Here is a 19,893-nt window from a genome sequence, read left to right on the forward strand (position 1 = left end):
TTTTATAGTCGCTATTTTTTTTCAAAGTTCCTGATGTTTTAGATATTGTGGTAATTATTATCTATTTATTGGTTTATGGCGAAAATGAATTATGTCAATTATTAGCACACAAAACTACATCATTACACCAAATATTAAATCAATTGGAACAGAAATTGCAGAAATTGAAAAGTGGCAGCCAAACAGAAAAGATTCTTTGTGAGCCTATGTCAATAACTATTAATGACTTGTAGTTTCGATCTCGTTGTTTGTTTACATCTGACGTCTCGAATACGAAACGTCGTAACAGAATCAGCGCTGGCTATAATTTCCATAGAAAATCTGGAGATATGACTTTGTAGTAACGCCTTGTCTCATGCGCATGCGTGGAGTTCAACATCTAAAACGTTCCCGCTCTTTTCATTCTCTTTCTCGGCCGGCCGACCATGAGCTCAGACGTGTCAAGCAGTCTCTCCAACATTCCAACTCTGGAGACAGCTCGGCGTCTCAGCAACCAAGGGCGAAGTGCTGCCTATTTCCTCTGTAAATAAATATTGTTGTGTTGATGGTTCAGAATCTGCGTTCCGTTGTTTCTTCAGAATTTAATGTACGGAAGCGGGTATACACCTAATGGTGTAACACCACTTTCCTACAACTTTAATACGTGATATGTCGATGACATTTTTGAGAATGAAGTTGTAACTAAAGGACAAGGAGCAATAAAAAGCTTCCTGTTAGTTACTGATGTTCTAACTGAATGTGGTTTAATGCAGAAACATTTTGCAACTCTTGTGGTTGCTGTTCATATAATGTAAAGACTTATTTCATTTTATAACTTTATTCGTTTTTCAAATATTGCCAGTTTTGTTTTCATTGAGCAAGGATATTTTATTACACTACATGGAGTGCGCAAATCAATGCCAAGGAAGTCAAATGGATGCCTGCAAAGGAAAGAAAACAGGACAAGAATAAAATAATTCAAAACATGCTGAGCCAACGCTGAAAAAGAAGGAAAAAAGATGATTAGCAGAGTTCATCAAAAGACTCTGCGGATCTGTGTTCAACCGATAAAGCTAATTCTTTTGATGCCAGGTAACATGCATCCTACAGGAGATCAGAGAGCAGATATGACAGAATTAGAAGCAGAAAAGGATGTTCAAATTAACCCTTGCCATGATACTATAAAGGAAGGGTGGAAGCTAAGCCCCAAAATACATACCTAGGAGACATCCGAAAAGGACATACATTACTTTTGCAAAATGGAAAACATTGGCATCAAGACTGAGGCTACACACAATAACTGAAGCCAAAACTATTGTATTGATGGAAATCGAAAAGAATATATTTGATATTCTACAAAGCAGAATCTAGCTTTCCTTAGTTACAACGAATATCAATTTTCACTGACCAAAGAAAGATTACAACATTTCAACCACCTCAGGTTGAAATGTTGAAATGCTGAAAAAGCACCCAAAGAGATTAGAGCGCAATACAATGTAAACTACGTTATCGATCTTTTATCTTGTACCAAAATCTCAGAAAGAAGTTCCCTAGAAAATTATGTAAAGCGCAAGTTTATCAGAGACATAAAGTCTGAGAAGTCCTTTAGCGTCATGATCAACTGAAATGTGTAGATATGTTGGAAAAAAAAAGTTGAAGTGAAAGATGTATTTAAAAATTTTTCCCTTCAAAGAAAATAAAAAAAAAGCAACTGATCTCAGTTATGACATTTTAAAGATATGCGAAGGGTTAGCATGAGTATTTTGATGTGCTGCGCTGAAGGTTACGTTAACGCTGCCAGTTGGGATCAATGAAGGAGTGCAGTCATTCTCAATAGAAAGAACAAGAAACCATATTTTTAGTGGATGTGCAGTCCGGTTAGCGCTGTTTTATTGAAAATACATCGTATGGAACATTTCCACTTTAGGACTCTTGAGGCAATACATTTACCTTACTGCTTCAACCAATTGATAGCATGTGTAATGGGCTACATTAGAGCACCAGTCAAAAGATAATTAACAACGTACTGGAGTGGTCATCAGGATGTAGTTAAGACACTTAAAGAAAGTTCGATGAGACTGTGGCGACGATTAAACCTTTTCTGATCCAGATGAAAATTAACACGCAAGAGGAGTAACAAGATTTTTTTACATGCTGTTTTAGCGCGTCCTTTCGGGGGACGACTAAAATATGTTATATACTTAATTCGTTAGCAACGAATAACTACGACGACACAGAGTGCACAATGTCTTCAACAAAAGAAAATGTACAGTGAAAATGTACACATAAAAATGGAAGTTCAATTCAAACGTATTCATACAAGTGGAAACTTAATTCAAACAAACGTGTTTATGCAAGTAGAAATTCAATTCAAACAAACGTATTCATACTAAGGACAATTGGTTGCAATTCACTTAAGAATTTGTTGAGTGCGTCTTGCCAGACTTCAGGTCAACATAACAAATTGACACTAGAATAGGTCAAAGGAAAGTTCTTATCTAACGACCGCTTGTATTGTCTGCCACCGGTGCGTAATGTAAGAACAAGAGAGAGTTTCAAGTCCCAACGAAATTAGTTTAGCTAGTTTCAGCTACCATACTGGACTTGCAAACGTTGATCAGCCAAAAGAGAAATGTTCCGCGTGAGTCGACATGTATATCTGTACAGAGCAAAAACGCGACTAACTTGGTTCTGGAGACGACAGTCTTTATGGCTACGCCGTTCAGCGCCGCCTAGCTGCTAACTATGCGCAAGAGGAGATAACTCGGGATTATACCCCTTTTTAAGGTAAATTAACCTTATCACATTAATAACGTCACCGGTGTTCACACGCCTACACTCTTGTTAATTTTCCTCCACTGTTCTACCTGTCCTTTTATTTCATTGTTCCGCCGGTGATGTACTTCTGTACGTTAATCTTATACAGCAATCTTCAGACTAAAGGCTTAGCTCTTGGCAAAGTGGTGACAAAGCGAAAGGCGTAGAGTCTTTCTCTACATGAGGAGCGCATTTACCCAGTGGAGTATACAAATAAACAGGTGCTTTTAAAATCGCATGAATATGAAATTGCAATAGAGGGAAGAGTCAAGTTCAAGAGAAGGATGGTAGGGGAGCAAGCAAGTAATGTTGAATGTATTCCGCAAGAAGATAATTAGAAGACGACGTTTGAGAGCATTAATGGCTTCCTTATCATTGGCACCGATTTATAATTACATTACATTTATTATCATGAAAATTCAACTTGTTTCAAATTTAGTGCGAATATTTCATTTTTATTATTATTATTGATCGTTTATAGGAATCAATTATTTGTTAACAAATTTCATTCAAAGAAAATTGATGCAATTAATTACTTTACAAAGTCAAGTTGGTGATTATTTTGACTGTAAAGTTAAAGAATTTGATATTTAGACCTGTAGTGAGAATATTCAGCAAAAACCGATGTCGCGATTCGCTGGAATGTTGCACAGCATGATCAGCTAATTTGACCAATCACGATTTCGCCTGGAAAGAATATTACTCACGTGACCAACAAATCTAGCCAATCACTTCACGTGGAATAGGCTCCAGTGACCAAATCAGTTTTTGGCATCTTCCTTTCTGAACCTTTCTGAACCTTTCTATCGGTATAAAATGAAACACACACGCGACTGAGACCCAGAGAGTTTTGAGATGCAGCAGACGACATGGCGAAAAGACACGGGCAGCGGCTGAAACTAGCTATTTTCATTATAACGAACTCTCGGTAGTAATACAATGACTAACAGTAACTTTTCGGATACTATTACAATAACATCTAAACTCCCAACATTTGTTGTAATGCTATTTCAATTATACCTATTTTAATAGCATCCAAACTCTCTCAATAAGAAATAAAGTTTGTTCGTAAAAATTTCAACAAGTTCCGTCGTTTTCTTCTATGTACAACTGTTGAAACAGCTAGCACTCAATAGCCAATAGTATGTTTGCAACATCAAAAGTCACATATAACTTCTAGCAGTTAGCAAATCAGCTCCAATACAAGTGATAATCGACATCCACCAATCACAAATCCATATTATTTGGGCAAAGCCGTGAAAACTGGTTATCAATTAAGCTATTCATGGATGTTATATATAGATAAAAAAAATAATGTATAAAATACTAAAATAATCCATTAATGCATTTTAAGTAGCAATATCGTTTAAAATCAACAAAATTTTGATGTAGTTCTTAAACATTTTTATTTCCAATTCTGGTTTTCTTATCAAATTTCATTTTACCCACATGAAACTATGCAAATGGAAACACAATTAGATGTGCAGATAATGTTACTGGTTGATTGACTCACTGTTATTACCATTACATCCAGTGATATACAAGTGGTAACAATATCATAAGTTTACTGTAGTGGATGACGCCTAGTGACGCAACTGTTGATATCATATAGAAGTGACTTGCGTAATTGTTTATTATTTTCTTTTTCTAGTTTATGATTGTTAACAATTGAAAATAAGGTCATCACAAATCTTAATTTTGTGTCTTTGCTCAGTTCAGAAACGGTCGAAGGAATTTCTTTATCTTTTGGTAAAATGAGGTTAATGAAACCGGTTTTGTTGGTTGGTAAATTCCCATGTTATTTATTGTTGTATAAACATACTTGCTATTAAAATTATTTTCAAAATGCTGATTCATTTTTGAATTCAATACAAACAAAATATGATCTCAATTGAAGTGGCCTAAATGAAACTGAACCTCATTGTGTATTGTGAAAAGTTGAGCAATTTCAAGTCTGTAACATGAAAGATTTCAATAACATTCCTCCACCTCCATATATTCTGTTCACTAAGGTTGAATGATTTGTCAATAAATAAGCGATATCCTGCTGGGCTCCGAGTTCAAAAATCCCCGAGGTTCGATTTTGCCAAACATCAATAATGCACTGCATTGATTCAATAGCTATACTCGTTTCTTTCAACAACTGGCATGATATCAACATAAATGAGTTAAATAAAAACTTGAAATTTCGATAGTGAAGACGTTTTATCAAAATAACTGATATACAGGGATTCTCTGTGTCAGAAGAGCAATAAGTTTCTAAAAGCTTGTCGTCACTTGAATTCATGTAACATTGTTTATGGGACACTGGCAACTCAACCACATCATCCTATATAACTTCTTTAAACCCTATATCATTTGTAAGTGTCGCATAGACTTTCTGCTTGTGAAAAAACTGTAAAATCTCGGATATAGTTTGGCATATATTTTTCCAAACATTTTTCAAATTTGAGGGTTTCACATCATCCCATGATTCAACTAGTTTATCCATTATGCTGAACTTGTTCCAGACGTCTCTAAAAGTTCTTACACACTGTGCCTTGAAATTAGCTATCACACATTGATCTATTGGCTAGAGAAAAGAAGCTATATTCTTGGGGATATATTCTACTCTCACATTCTGTGAAAGCTCATTTAAATATATTGGGTGGTTTGGTGTATTGTCTAAAACAGTGGTCCCCAACCTGTGGTCCGCGGGCCTCTGGTGAACTAAATTCAAAATTTCATATATATATATATATATATATATATATATATATATATATATATATATATATATATATATATATATATATATATATATATATATATGTATATGTATATATATATATATATATATATACATACATACACACACACACAAAAGGATAAGCATATTAAATGAGGTCTATGGGAAAACTCATTTAAATAAAAGAGTTGGGAACCACTGTGAAAAGGTTGGAAACCACTGGTCTAAAAGAAGGTATGCTTTGCTGGAATTATTATGTTTGGCAGTGAACTTTTCTATAGCAAAGAAAAAAAAAATGTTTGTGAAATGTTTGTGAACCATTCTTTGAAAAGCTTCTTAGTTATCCATGCTTTGCTATTTGAATGCCAAATCAGAGACAAATTTAATTTGGCGTAACCCTTGGAAGGGATACACGAGTAGGGGTTTCAATTTCATATCACCAGCGTCCTCCCGAAAAAAAAAAAAAAAAAAATAAAACGTCAGATGATTCACGGAAGCTTTAAATCATCGTGTTGAATTTTCTTCTAGAGAAATAAAAGTTCAAGCATGAGCTGCTACGAAAGTGTAATTTCATTATCAGTTTTTAAATTCTTACAATTTATCCAAGTCTCCGTAAGAGCTAAATTACAGACATTGTTATATTTCGGAATGGTCATTTTCCCCCTTGCCTAATAAACACATACACTATATATTCGTTCTTCGCTCCTTCATTATGGTTCTTATTTTATCTTATGTCCATTGTCTGGAAATCTTCCGTCACATACTTTTTACTTCTTTGAACATCAACATCATGTTCCATATATGAAATGTAATGGAGATAGCTATTAATAGCCCTTTCTTTAATACGTTGACTCTATCTCCCAGTACGGCTTTCCTTAAAGCCAGATCTCAGTAGCAGACTTTCACCCTCGAAAAATTTATTGAAGATTAGTGTTATTGCCACTCGACATCAATAAAGTATTCGGTCATATATACTACGCATTTCTTTGGGCAAAACTGCCTGCCTTTTGACCCTCAACCATTTCTCTCTCTCCCCCTCTCTCTCTCTCTTCTCTCTCTCTCTCTTCTCTCTCTCTGTCTTCTCTCTCTCTGTCTTCTCTCTCTCAGTCTTCTCTCTTTCTCTCTTCTGTCTCTCTCTCTCTTCTCTCTCTCTCTTCTCTCTCTCTGTCTTCTCTCTCTCTGTCTTCTCTCTCTCTGTCTTCTCTCTCTCTGTCTTCTCTCTCTCTGTCTTCTCCCCCCCTTCTCTCTCTCTCTTCTCCCCCTTCTCTCTCTCTTCTCCCCCCTTCTCTCTCTCTTCTCCCCCCTTCTCTCTCTCTCTTCTCCCCCTTCTCTCTCTCTCTCTCTCTCTCTCGCTCTCTCACTCACCCACACTCCATATCAATTCTGGGATCCTCAACGGTTCGGTTTGTCATCCATACATACAACACGCTATAATCAGTATTCCTGCATTCAAATAATATCAAATAGAGAGAGAAAGAAAAGAAAAAAAAAAACCCTTACGAAAAATATTCCAACTGCAAATATCGAGTGTATGAAAGGTTTGGAGTGAAAGTGCTCACATATATCGTAATGAGAATGTTGACAATGTCAAATGTCTCTGGTCATATGATTCACTTGTTAAAACATTTAAAATTTTCAATTTCTTTTCTAGAATAAAGGTTATTTGTTGATGGGTCCAGGTTGAAGTGGGGGAGAAAAGGTGGTGAGTGGATTTGGTAGACGGAAACTGAAAGAAGCCCGTCGTATACATACATACATACATGCATACATACATACACACGTGTGTCTTTATGTGTGTGTGTGTGTGTGTGTGTGTGTGTGTGTGTGTGTGTGTGAGTGTTTGTGTGTGTGTATGAGTGTGTGTGTGTGCGTGTGTTTGTATGTCTTTGTCTTTGTGTTTGTCCCCACCACCGCCGCCACCATCACTTGACAAACAATGCTGGTTTGTTTATATCCAATAAATCAATTATTCGACTACAGCCTTCAAGCCAGTGCCTTAGCACGGCCGCAGTCCAATAACTGAAACAAGTAAAAGATAAAATATATATAAAAAATTAAGGTAATTTTTCAATTCCGTTCAGCCGTTGTCAAATCACTCAGGATGAAAGCCACAGCATGCAGTTGCCAGCTTATCTATACTGGTTGTAGGCCTCATTGTCCACGTTGGCCAATGTTAGTCGAATGAGGTGTACTGTGGAAAGCTGGTTAACCCTGCTCAGCTGGGTGGAATTTGAACCCAGCTCAGGGTAGGAACAGCTAGTATAGAGCATCTCATCAACGCTCTAGCAACCCTTTAATCTACTGCGCAAATTTATTCATTGATTCCCTAAATCATGCTTTTTAATTGAACTGAATTAAGTTTTGTAAGTGTTTGACTAAAAGAGGATTAGAAGCCCAAGGAGATGACAGCTAAAAGTAGATTTGATAAAATATTGCATAGAATTCGAGAAGTGTTTTCAACGTTTTTCAATGATGGCGGGTGAATCAAACGTACTGTAGTTTGTTGTAGGATATAAATAATATGATCACTTGCTTATTGGGGAATTTGTAAGTTCAATTTTTAAATAAATCTTATTAATGTTTTTTTTAAGTATCACCATTATAGGTATTTATACTCCGGTGAAATTGAAAAATCAACTCATAAATAAACTAAACCTTCGAATCCATCACTGTACACACACACACACACACACACACACACACACACACACACACACACACACACACACACACACACATACACACACACACACAGAGTCGCATATCTATGTATGTATTTATGTATTTATGTATCCACACGTGTGTGTGTGTCTCTGTGTGTGTCTGTGTGTCTTTGTGTGTGTGTGTGTGTGTCTGTGTGAATCCCTAAAACTCGAGAACTACACGACCAATTTCATTCACATTTTACACATGCCTTACTTAGGGTCCCGGTTGTGTTTTAGTCAAAACAATTTTTAAACTTCTTGCATGGTTCGAGCCCACAGTAACATCATATCTCCTCCACTATTTAAGTATTACGTGTCAAAAGTGAAACAAAAACACTCATGTCAAAAACTTTCACTTTAAAAATGAAACTATTCCACTATTTCACTATCAAAACTGAAACAAACACATTTCGATACTGTAATGACACATACTTTCATTTTAATGGTTTCATTTTCATACTGAATCTACTACAGTGAAACTATACTCTCACATATATACATGCATACATACTTATATACATACATACATGCATATATATATCTGCACAATTGTATCCATATACATGTATATATATATATAGATGTATATATATATGTATATATATATATATATATATATATATATATATATATATATATATATATATGTATATATATATATATATATATATATAGATATAGATCTATATGCATGCATGTATATGTATACATATGTGTAGATGTATATATATAGATGTACATGTAATATGTACACATATATACACATATATACATGCATACAGATATCTATACATATATACACCAATACACACACGCATACACATACACACAAACACACACATTAGTCATTTGTTTTTTTTTAATCCAAAACTACGTCAAAAGTACTGAATGGATCTTTATGAAATTTGGAAATTATATTCTATGCATAACAGCCATAACCCCCATAAAATTTCATATATTTTTAATGTTGATGAAATTTTAACCATACATATTACACACAAATAAAGTAATATTTCTAAAATTTCTTCTTAGAAGTTACGAAGACCCCTTCATGGGGACTTCACACGCACAATTTAGTCATTTTTCCTAAGCAAAGACTAATACAGTTGTGCGATTGGAAGCTATAGGGTCACCCGAACATAACAGATGAACATTATTTGTAATTCAACGGTACAACAGTGTAAGACTATCCTTTCAGATATACTTACATTGTGATTTCTGCAATGTGGTGCATAAATTGTCAAGTAAATGAGATGCATCTTTGCCTCCACTGATTCACTTGCAAAGTGTTGAGTAAAATTATTTCGTGGCAGACCTCCTTTCAGTCTGTTTATTATCACTGGGTCACACATACTCCACAGTTGGTAACATTGATTTCAAAGCCTTCCCAGATGAGTGATTGGTTGTTCTAAGACATTTATTGATTGTAAATTTTTTCTGCCCAGTTACCTATCGGTATAGTGGTCATTTGCAAACTCCAGAGGCGACGCTTTCATTTCTCTTTACTCCAAACGTCACACGTTGTTATTTCAATTGGGTCATGCCCTTCCAATTGCTATAGATCCGTAATGCATCTTACACCTGTGCCTGTCACCTGTATGGTGAGGAATACTACATTGAAGAGTAGTAAAAACTAGGCTAGGGTAGCTGACTGATTATCGTGATCATTCGTCTTTTGGTTTCCTGTAGCTTTGCTCTCTTTTACAAACCCAGTGAACATACATATATTTCCTGTTTCAAAGAAATTCAAACAATACATATTACACCCAAGTTAAAAATATTCCCAACAATTCAACTTTCTGGTTGACATTAACTCACCCCCATAGGGGGCTTAACTCCCACATATTTCAGCTCCATGAGCTCCATTTCTCAGGAGCAAAATCCTTTTTACAGGGTCCATAACACTGGAATTTTGGAATGTGCGCATAAATATCAGATATATAAAGATGAAAATGTGTGTCTGTGTGAATCCCTAAAACTCGAGAACTACACAACCAATTTCATTCCAAATTATAGTATAGTTTCACTTTAATAGTTTCAGTATGAAATTGAAAGTATTAAAGTGAAAGTATTTGAAATTACAGTGGCGACATGTTATTGTTTCACTTTTGACACGTAATACTGAAATAGTGGAATAGTTTCAATGCTAAAGTGAAAGTATCTGACATTACAGTAGAGTGATGTTATTGTTTCACTTTTGACACGTAATACTGAAATAGTGGAGGAGATATGATATTGCTGTGGGTTCGAACTATGCAAGAAGTTAAAAATTGTTTTGGCCTAAGACACTACATGGACCCTAACTATGCAAGAAGTTAAAAATTGTTTTGGCCTAAGACACTACATGGACCCTACTTAGGGTCCATGTAGTGTCTTAGGCCAAAACAATTTTTAACTTCTTGCATAGTTCGAACCCACAGCAATATCATATCTCCTCCACTATTTCAGTATTACGTGTCAAAAGTGAAACAATAACATCACTCTACTGTAATGTCAGATACTTTCACTTTAGCATTGAAACTATTCCACTATTTCAGTATTACGTGTCAAAAGTGAAACAATAACATGTCGCCACTGTAATTTCAAATACTTTCACTTTAATACTTTCAATTTCATACTGAAACTATTAAAGTGAAACTATACTCTCACATATATACAAGCATACTGTAAGACCCAAGTTAAAAACATTCCCAACAATTCAACTTCTCTGGTTGACATTAACACACCCACCCCAATAGGGGCCTTCATGCACACATTTTAGAGTTTCATGAGCTCCATTTTTCAGGAGCAAAATCCATTTTACAGGTTCCAGAAGACTGAAATTTTTGAATATGCGCATAAAGATCAATAGCATGGGATACATGTCTCATGATTAGAATTTTTTTAGGGTGCGTAAAGAGGGAAAGAACCCTCATGTGCAATTTTGATGAAATTCGAATCATATGTACTCCAGTTCCTTACAGAAAATATAAGAGAAAAATCTCATCCTTCAATTACATGTAACACGGGCAACACCGGGTATCTCTGCTAGTATATATATATATATATATATGTGTGTGTGTGTGTGTGTGTGTGTGTGTATACGTGGCTTAGTGGCTAGGGTATTCAGCTCACGATCGTCAGTTCAATTCGTGCGCGTGTGTGTGAGACGTACTTTCACTTTCCGTCGGCTTGGGAGCTAACTTGTGGTTAACAAACAAACTAGCTGCAACCAACTGGATATCTACTTTGTTCGTCTTACTAAAAATAGTAGTCATGCTTCCATCACATAAAACACTACTAGCCTTCAAGGAAGAACTCGCTGGATAATGCAGTCCTACATTTACACTACACCGAAAAAAGTCGTGATAGTCTTTGTTTATAAGGCTGTTCAAGAAGGGCTGATCTGGGATTAGACATTAGCAATGTTGGAAATCCCTAACAAAACGTACGTACGACAATACCATCCAAATTCCGTCAAAGCACACTCTATCGTTTTAAAACTGGAACAAGCATGGCTGAGTGGTAAGACGTCTGCTTCCTAATCACATGGTTCCAGGTTCTGTCCAATGTGTGGCGCCTCGGGCAAGTATCTTCAGCTATAGCTTTCAGCCAATAAAGCCCTGTGGGTGGATTTGGTAGACGGAAACTGATAGAAGTTTAAGAATAATATGTGTGTGTGTGTGTGTGTGTGTGTGTGTGTGCTGACAGCCGGTGTAATATGTTTACTTCTCTGTAACTTCGCAGTTCGACATAAGATTCCGATAAAATAAGTATCGGGCTTAAAATTAAATAAGTACTTGGGTCGATTCGTGCAACTAAAACCTTCCAGGCGGTGCCCCAACATGACCGTTGTCTAATGACTGAAACAAGTAAAACATAAAAGATAATAGATAGCTCATTTTAGTTTAAGATATACATAAAAGATCGCCAATGCTAAAATACCTTCGGCTTTGTGGTAGTCACCACATAGTCCTTACGTTTTAGAAGTCCATAAAATCTATTTTCAGATAAACACGTGTTTATTTAAAGTGTCTGTAGCTACAACTTGCTTTTCTATACCCACCTCATTAAATATATTTGCTTCAAAGACTTTGTGTATTATTTGTCACCGAACTTTCTGACACGCCCTATATCATTGATTCATTATTATTACTCATGAAGTAATGAAAATGTTTTTCATCTGCAGTCGTTTTACAGTTTGTGTGACAGCCACTTGTACTAAAGTTTTACCTGATGTTTTTCCTTCTTTTTCTTTTGGTGCATAGAATGTCAGAAATAATACCTGTCTAACTAACAAGACACGGGATTTATTTTGTTTGTGACGTGATTAATCCCGAAGAACAAATAGTGATCTTCCAACAAGCTAAAATTCAAACTTGATTTCAATTCCCAGTTGAAACTATATCATTCCACTTGAACCACTAGTGCTCTTGAAAGCAAACATAAATGTCACATTTAACATAAAATTCTTCCCAAGATATGGATCTCTATTTATAATGAAAATAAACCAATTTCTATCTATTTTGGTTTGACGAGATCCCTACAAGATGAGTACACTTGGCTGTTTCTATTTTAGGTTTAATTTCATTCATGCTCTTAGTTCTCGCTTCATTGTTAATTCACTTGGGATAACCATGGCGGGGTACAATCCTACGAAATTAGATTCTAAGTGGTTTCTTGAAATGCTAGAAATTACAGTAAAATCTGCTTGAAGTTAAACCCTACCGTTTTTAAAGGCATGACGCATTGGATGATGCATAGTCCCTACAAAAAAAAAAAAAAAGAAAGAAAGAAAGAAAAAGAACGGAATAATCTCAACAAGAAACCCTTTGATGATAGATCTGCTGGATCAGAATTAACCTGGAGCTAGCTAATAACAAGATGCTGTGAAGTGTGTCACTAGAAAATCACTTTATAAAACATTGCCATGTTTAAACTGGTCATTTAAGCTTATTTAAAGCACATTTAAAAACTTTATTTTAAAAATGTTAACCCTGAAACAGGAATCCGAAGGGGGATTTTTAATACCAGGAGTGCGTAACCCGTGGAGGCATAATAAAAATAATAAATCTTTAATTTTACATTATAAATAAATCAAATTAATACTGTAGTCTCGAGGCTCAATCCCATTTTAGGTTGTTTTGTTTTATGTGAGTCTTTAGGGACTTCGTTACCAAGCGGTTTCACATTTGAATACGAGCCGAGTATCCCTCTACACTGATCTATAATTGCAATCAAGCAGCCACTCTGGTATGGTTTTGTACTGCACTGGTCTCTTTTATGTGATATTGGTATAAATTTGTGACCTGACTCAGTATTTGTGCCGCCAACTCGTTACTGTGTTAAGTTTATGTTACTTCTCATCGGATATTCTATTTTTCTGCATCAATGAGTGTTCAGTCTTGTACATGGACTTAATGATTTTTTTCACCACTACTTGAGCAAGCACTGTGAAGTCTATGCTTTGCTAATGAAATTATAATAAGGCCTGAATATATCTGGGGTTGTGTTCCTTACTTCCCAGAAGAATGAAAACATTTGTCATCGACTAATATAGTTTCTCTTAACACAAAATTATTTCATGTTAACTTTTCGATGCTCACTACAATAAATGTTAACACTATTACTTTTATTTCACATGTATGGCATCTGTGAGTTGCTTTACCTTAACCACTTGAGCATGTCCCTTAGTGACTAACAATATGTGCATCTCTGATCACGAGTAGGAGCAGTGGGGGAGCATTATAGCCATATGCTGAGAGAAATTCTTTGGGGTTTGAATAAATGTAACAAAAGCAAAGTTTGAAGGAAATATTAGCCATTTTTCATACTGTCTAGGTGCAAGCAAGTAGGAAATAGGAATTGCAACCCAAGGACAAATCGTGTTACAGCGTTATTTACTATTTCAGTAGATAATGTGGCGTTTATTCTTTCTTTATGAAGCCATAATAGGACCTAAACATGTCAGCTATGATTTGTTGAAATAATAATTAAAATATTCACTGTATTCCTGATTAGATTTTCGTATTGCTTCCTACTTTAAAATATATTTAATGTGGCCTCAAAATAAAAGTTAGTTTTAGTAAGTGTTGAGCACTGACTGGAGATGATGATAATGTAAAATATAATTGTTTTTTTTTTTTATTTTCACATTAGCACAAAGGAACAAATTTATATTTGATGAGTTGTAATGTCATATTAATGACACATTGTAAAAAGGTCATTTATTTATAACATACATTTATCAAATAAATACTTCGCGACAGTTGTGCTTGTTACTGGATGCGCTCTCTGTTCGTTCTCAAGATACTATATTTCTACATTTTTCCATCCTTCTTGAAATCCTTCGTCTCAATTTATACTAAACACCACTGATTCATTGATATTAGAATTGGCACAGCTCCTTATCATCAAACTAAACAACAATACTTCTAAAATATTTGTATTTGCGTGGGAATATTTCGATTGAAAGCATCGCACACAAGCCTTCAGTGTGGAAAGGTTATAAAGAACAAAGGAAAATATAGCATCCAAGAACTCTCGTTACTTTGGATATAGTTTCAAACTGACAATATATATGCTTAAATTGCGAAAATTACGCTTTTTTCTTTCTTTTCTTTTCTTTTTTTTTTCTGTTTTGATTGCTCTAATGCTGGAAATATTATTTTCACTGTAATGGCGCAAACTTTCATTTTCGCAGTCATATAGCATTGTAATTTTCAATGAATTCAAGTTATTTTACTGCCTCATTTACTACAACATAGACTAGAAACGGCTGACCTATATATTAGTAGAATTGTATCGTTATCATATAACTAGCTGAGATACCCGGTAATATCCGAGAGCGGGGATATTCCCAGTATCCATTACAATGCCTAATTTCTCTCAGACGGAAAATGAAATCAAGACATAGGACAGATAATAGAAGGCATAAGCAAATTCATTCACGGAACAATAATACAAATAAATACGTGTTGAATCAGAAAATGACAATCGTTTGGTCAGATGAGTGGAAAACTGCAAATATATAATCAATGGAAACATCAAGAAGGGGATTGTAAAGGAGTGCTATGAAAAAAACAAGAACATAAATATTTTAAAAGTAAACAAAAAAATTATTTAGAGAAAAGGTACTTAACTTGACGACTGTATTTCATGGGTATAGTTCCACTGATCGTGAGAATCAAATATTGATTGCAATGGTTAGAACCGACAATTTTAAGTGCAGGTGTTAAGAAAATACATGCTACATGTTTTAGCACACAACGTTGCTGTTGTGGCGGACGTCCCTACGTGATAAGTAGACTGGTCCACTACTAAAAAATAGTGGACAGACTCAGTAAGTAGTGTCAGTGAGCGAGGCACGCTGTTCGGGCCAGTCATGCAGACAAAGAGTTATTTACTTTAACATAATGCGCATTTAAAAGCTTGTGATGATTGCTTTCATTTGAGAAGTTTTGCCTAAACAGGGGTAAGCATTTCTGGCTGTTTTCGTGAAACATTTTGAACGGAAGATTGCACCTGGTTATATTTGTATTCTTAACCCTTTTTGGGATTTAGGAATCCTTTCTGTACACTAATTTTGTTCTGATGTCACTCCTTGCTAACGCTTTGTTATAGCGGGGTACAGCTCCGTTGAGGATATCTCTATCTAAAAATAAAGTGGAGATTCTTCTTTTATTGCAGGAATAAATATTTGCCTGTGTTTAGATCTAATGTGATGTTCGAACAATTGTGAACTGTCAGACGTATTTTTTCCTTTGTCAGTGACGTTTCAATTAATGCAATTCTGGATCAAGCTGCTAGGACATATATTTAAACTTCACGAAACGTTCACTCACATACACATACAAACGTATGCACACATATATCTATATTAACTTCAATATCTGTCTATTACAAACAAACAAACACACACACACACACACACACACACACACACACACACACACACACACACACACACACACATCAACAACGAAACACCAAATTTCTTGCATACTCTACTTACATAAGAATTTATGACTCACTAGCACTACGTGATATGGTAACAAAATAGCGTAATGTTCGTAGATGAGACGTTTAGTGATAAAGCAAAAGCTTTAAGAAAATGTGCTGAGAAACTTATCTTGGTATTAAAGCTGTGGGGAAAAAACTCATTACCTGTAAGTACTACCTCTTTAACAGGAATGACTATAGAAAGAAATTGTAAAGTATGCGGCATAAACTCACATACTAATTCCAAACTAAGCAATATAGTTTATTATCTAAGGTGCCGAGACGTTTCATGAACAAACTCCCCTGGGACTTACATTGAAGCGACAGCTCGTAATATAGTGACAGTTTTGTCGAGCTGTACTGAAAAGAAACCTAGATAAAACGCAAAATTTCAAACAATAGACCTTCCTGTGGGTATCATATCTACACATCATTATTATGCAGAATTTAAAAGGTTAACTTATACTGTTTTGACACATTGTCAAAATGGATGATCAAAGATTTCTGAAGCATTTTTACTATCGGGAGTTGGTGAGAGAGAGTGCAAACGCTAGAATGATATACGCAAGACCTTTTTGAAGCTTTCATTAATAAACTTACGGAGTAACTTGCTGTTGAGCGAACTATCTGGCGCAGTCAAGTAATGAAAGCATCTGTGCAGGAGAGAAGTTGACCGGGTTGCACAAGAAAGGGAAATGGGAAAGCCTAGAGATATCGACCGAGAGTTTTGTCTTAGTTATCAATCATAATGGTGTACGAACGCCTGTGTGTGTGTATGTGTGTGCGCGCGCGCGATCAAAAATTAAATTAAACTGAATTATGCAGGAGTTGTTAGAAGTAGGCCGATGCTTTATGAGCGAAATTTGATAGACAACATGGGTTATGAGTAACTATGCTATTCATTAAAAACAAAAACACCTAAAATAAGTAACGTCAACGAGTTACGTAATTAAATTAAGTAAAGCATATCACGGGCATAACTAGACTGCTCATATAGCTTGCCTTGTGAATAATAAAAATAATGCAGAGTTGTATGTGTACAATTAATTTACACGATTTCTATGCTTATTCACAACCAGCGCCATATTTTTTACTTATTATGAACGCATGATTGTCAACTATTTAGTTAGGCTTATCATTTTCTAATCTTATATTTTCATAATGTACTTTCAGGTTGAGATAAGCGGCTTCACACGAACTTTATAGAAAATCGTTTTGATCCTAATTCCATGGTTCCAAAGCACTATAGTTAAAACACGGACTTCCAAAGCACTATAGTTAAATCAACTTTTACAACGTGACAAAATGCTTGTATGTTAAACGTATTAATATAATCCCACTTCAAATATAAACAGAAGCAGAAATACATATTTAAAAATGTCACCACCGTTGCTGGACAATTTTTATCTGCTACTGTGTCTTGCAAGGCTATACACGTCTATAACACACATCTCGAAATGAATACCCTAGTTTTTCAAATTTTCAACGATGTTTCTGCTTTATATATGCTACAAAGATCGGTATTTGAAGCTGCTAGTGTATATATATAATTTACGAATTGCATTAGTGCAGTAAACGAAGTCCTTTTTTTTTTTATCACGGCGAATTGACAAAGTTGTTAGAACGGCGAACAGAGTAACCCACGATATTTGTTCCAACCCTCTGCACTTCGAATTCAATGGCCGGATAACTGAAGAGATGTTGGCGTGGGCTCCCACCCCGGCATCCGAAACTCGGAATATTATCATGGCTACCGAATAAATGTCACATATTTTTACAGATAAATTCCTCTATTTACATAATATCGAGGTCTCTTTCTTTCTTTTGTTGACCTTCCTATCAATATATATATATATATGTATATATATATATATATATATATATATATATATATATATATATATATATATATATATATATATATATATATATATAATTTTATATATATATATATATATATATATATCCATATCACGTCCTCACTTTGTTGTTTTTTTGTTTTTTTGTTATTGTTTTTTTGAACTATATATATATATGTATATATATATATATATATATATATATATATATATATATATATATATATATATATATATATATATAATTTTTTATTTTATATATATATATATATATATATAGTGAGAATTTACAAAAAGCAAAAGACGAAGACGGGTGTATAAACAACAAATAGATGTATTAATTTAACGCCCGGGAAATGAGAAAGTCTTTTACGTTTCGAGCCTACTCTCTTCGACAGAAAGGAACACAGAAATAAACAGGGAGAGAAAATTAAAAAAGGCTATGCACGCACACAGTCTCGCTAAAAGACTTTGTCCTGTGGTTTACCGATAGTCCCTTAAGATTTTGGAATGAGGATTAACAACCGACTAGTTTCATCTTTCAGTAAGAGTTCGAGAGATATCACTTATTTTTTCCCTCTGGTAGCTAAAAGTAAGCTAAATGTGAGATTAAGTTATAACAAATATAACTAAACATGAGATGTATATATAATGTTAGAAAGTTGACGAACAAGAGTTCATAACCAAACTATCAATGTAGTGAATGAGTTCGAGGCTAAATACTTAATCTATGATATAGGTATAACACCGTACGCAAGCCTACACCCCCCCCCCACACACGTATAAACATCGAAGAATGGAGTAAGCAATATTCCTTTTAATACATTGTTTACAATTATTTTATGAATTCACATTTTAGTCTATCTTGCGTCCCTTTTTTTTTTTTACCACACCGGAAATTATTGTACATTTTTTTCACAGAGCATTTTGAAACAGACTCCTCAGAACTTTGTAAAAAGCAATATGTTAGATTAATTCAGCAATCTCGCTGATAATTACTCTCATACCATTCTGAAGTGGGTGATTCCTACTAATCAAATTCACACAAAAGAAATTGAAGAGTGTGGATAAAAGGGATGAAGGTGGTTTAGCAGAATTTGATAAGATACCTAGCTCCGTTCCGGTTTGACTATTTGGTTTACCTGTATCCCGCTGTATTACCTCCTATATGAGTGTTTATAACAAAAGTATTTGCACATTCTAAAAAACAAACCAAAAAACAAGGAAACGAAAAATAGAAGAAAAAAAGTAACTTTAGACTCGGTTTCGCTTTTTGTTCAGAATTTTTTAAATCTTTTAGCCAGAAAGAAAGACAGTGTTCATGACTTACCACAGGAATTACAGTGACAAGGAGAAAGGTATCCTGAAACCAGAACCCTGCCCCAAATGCTCACAACTGAGTGGACTCCGCTAAAAGCACCCGAGGTGACATGTGGTGGTGTTAAACTAAGCGTAGGGTTAAGTCAACCACTCAAGTAGGCTATGGCGAGAATTGAACGCAGAATACACTGAACAAATACTGCAAGGCATCTGGTCCGACGTTCTTACAGTTCCTTCAATCCACCATCTTCGATTGCTGTTTTTTATTGACTCCAAAAGGATGAAAGGAAAAGTATACCTCAGCAGGATTTGAATTCGAAGTGCAGAGGGTCGAACAAATATCATGGGTTACTCTGTTCGCCGTTCTAACAACTTTTTCAATTCACCGTGATAAAAAAAAAGTCTTCATTTACTGCGCTAATGCTATTCGTAAATTCATACTTAAAACATAAGTTACGGGAAAGAATTTGTCTAGTAGATGCTAAAGTATATTTAACCGAGTAAA

The 19,893-nt window shown here is 35.0% G+C and overlaps 1 long non-coding RNA gene across 1 annotated transcript in view; it reads left to right on the top strand.

Moving 5' to 3' along the window:
- The first annotated feature begins 855 nt into the window (after positions 1 to 855).
- The window catches only part of LOC149137543 (uncharacterized), a 42,182-nt gene continuing 23,144 nt past the window's right edge, over positions 856 to 19,893 (top strand). Inside the window, exon 1 of the long non-coding RNA XR_016241587.1 lies at positions 856 to 2,766. This is a non-coding gene — a long non-coding RNA (uncharacterized LOC149137543). The remainder of the gene's footprint in view (positions 2,767 to 19,893) is intronic.

Source organism: Octopus bimaculoides, chromosome 1, assembly GCF_046866305.1.
Source record: "Octopus bimaculoides isolate indiv1 chromosome 1, ASM4686630v1, whole genome shotgun sequence".
Taxonomy (NCBI): Eukaryota; Metazoa; Mollusca; class Cephalopoda; order Octopoda; family Octopodidae; genus Octopus; species Octopus bimaculoides.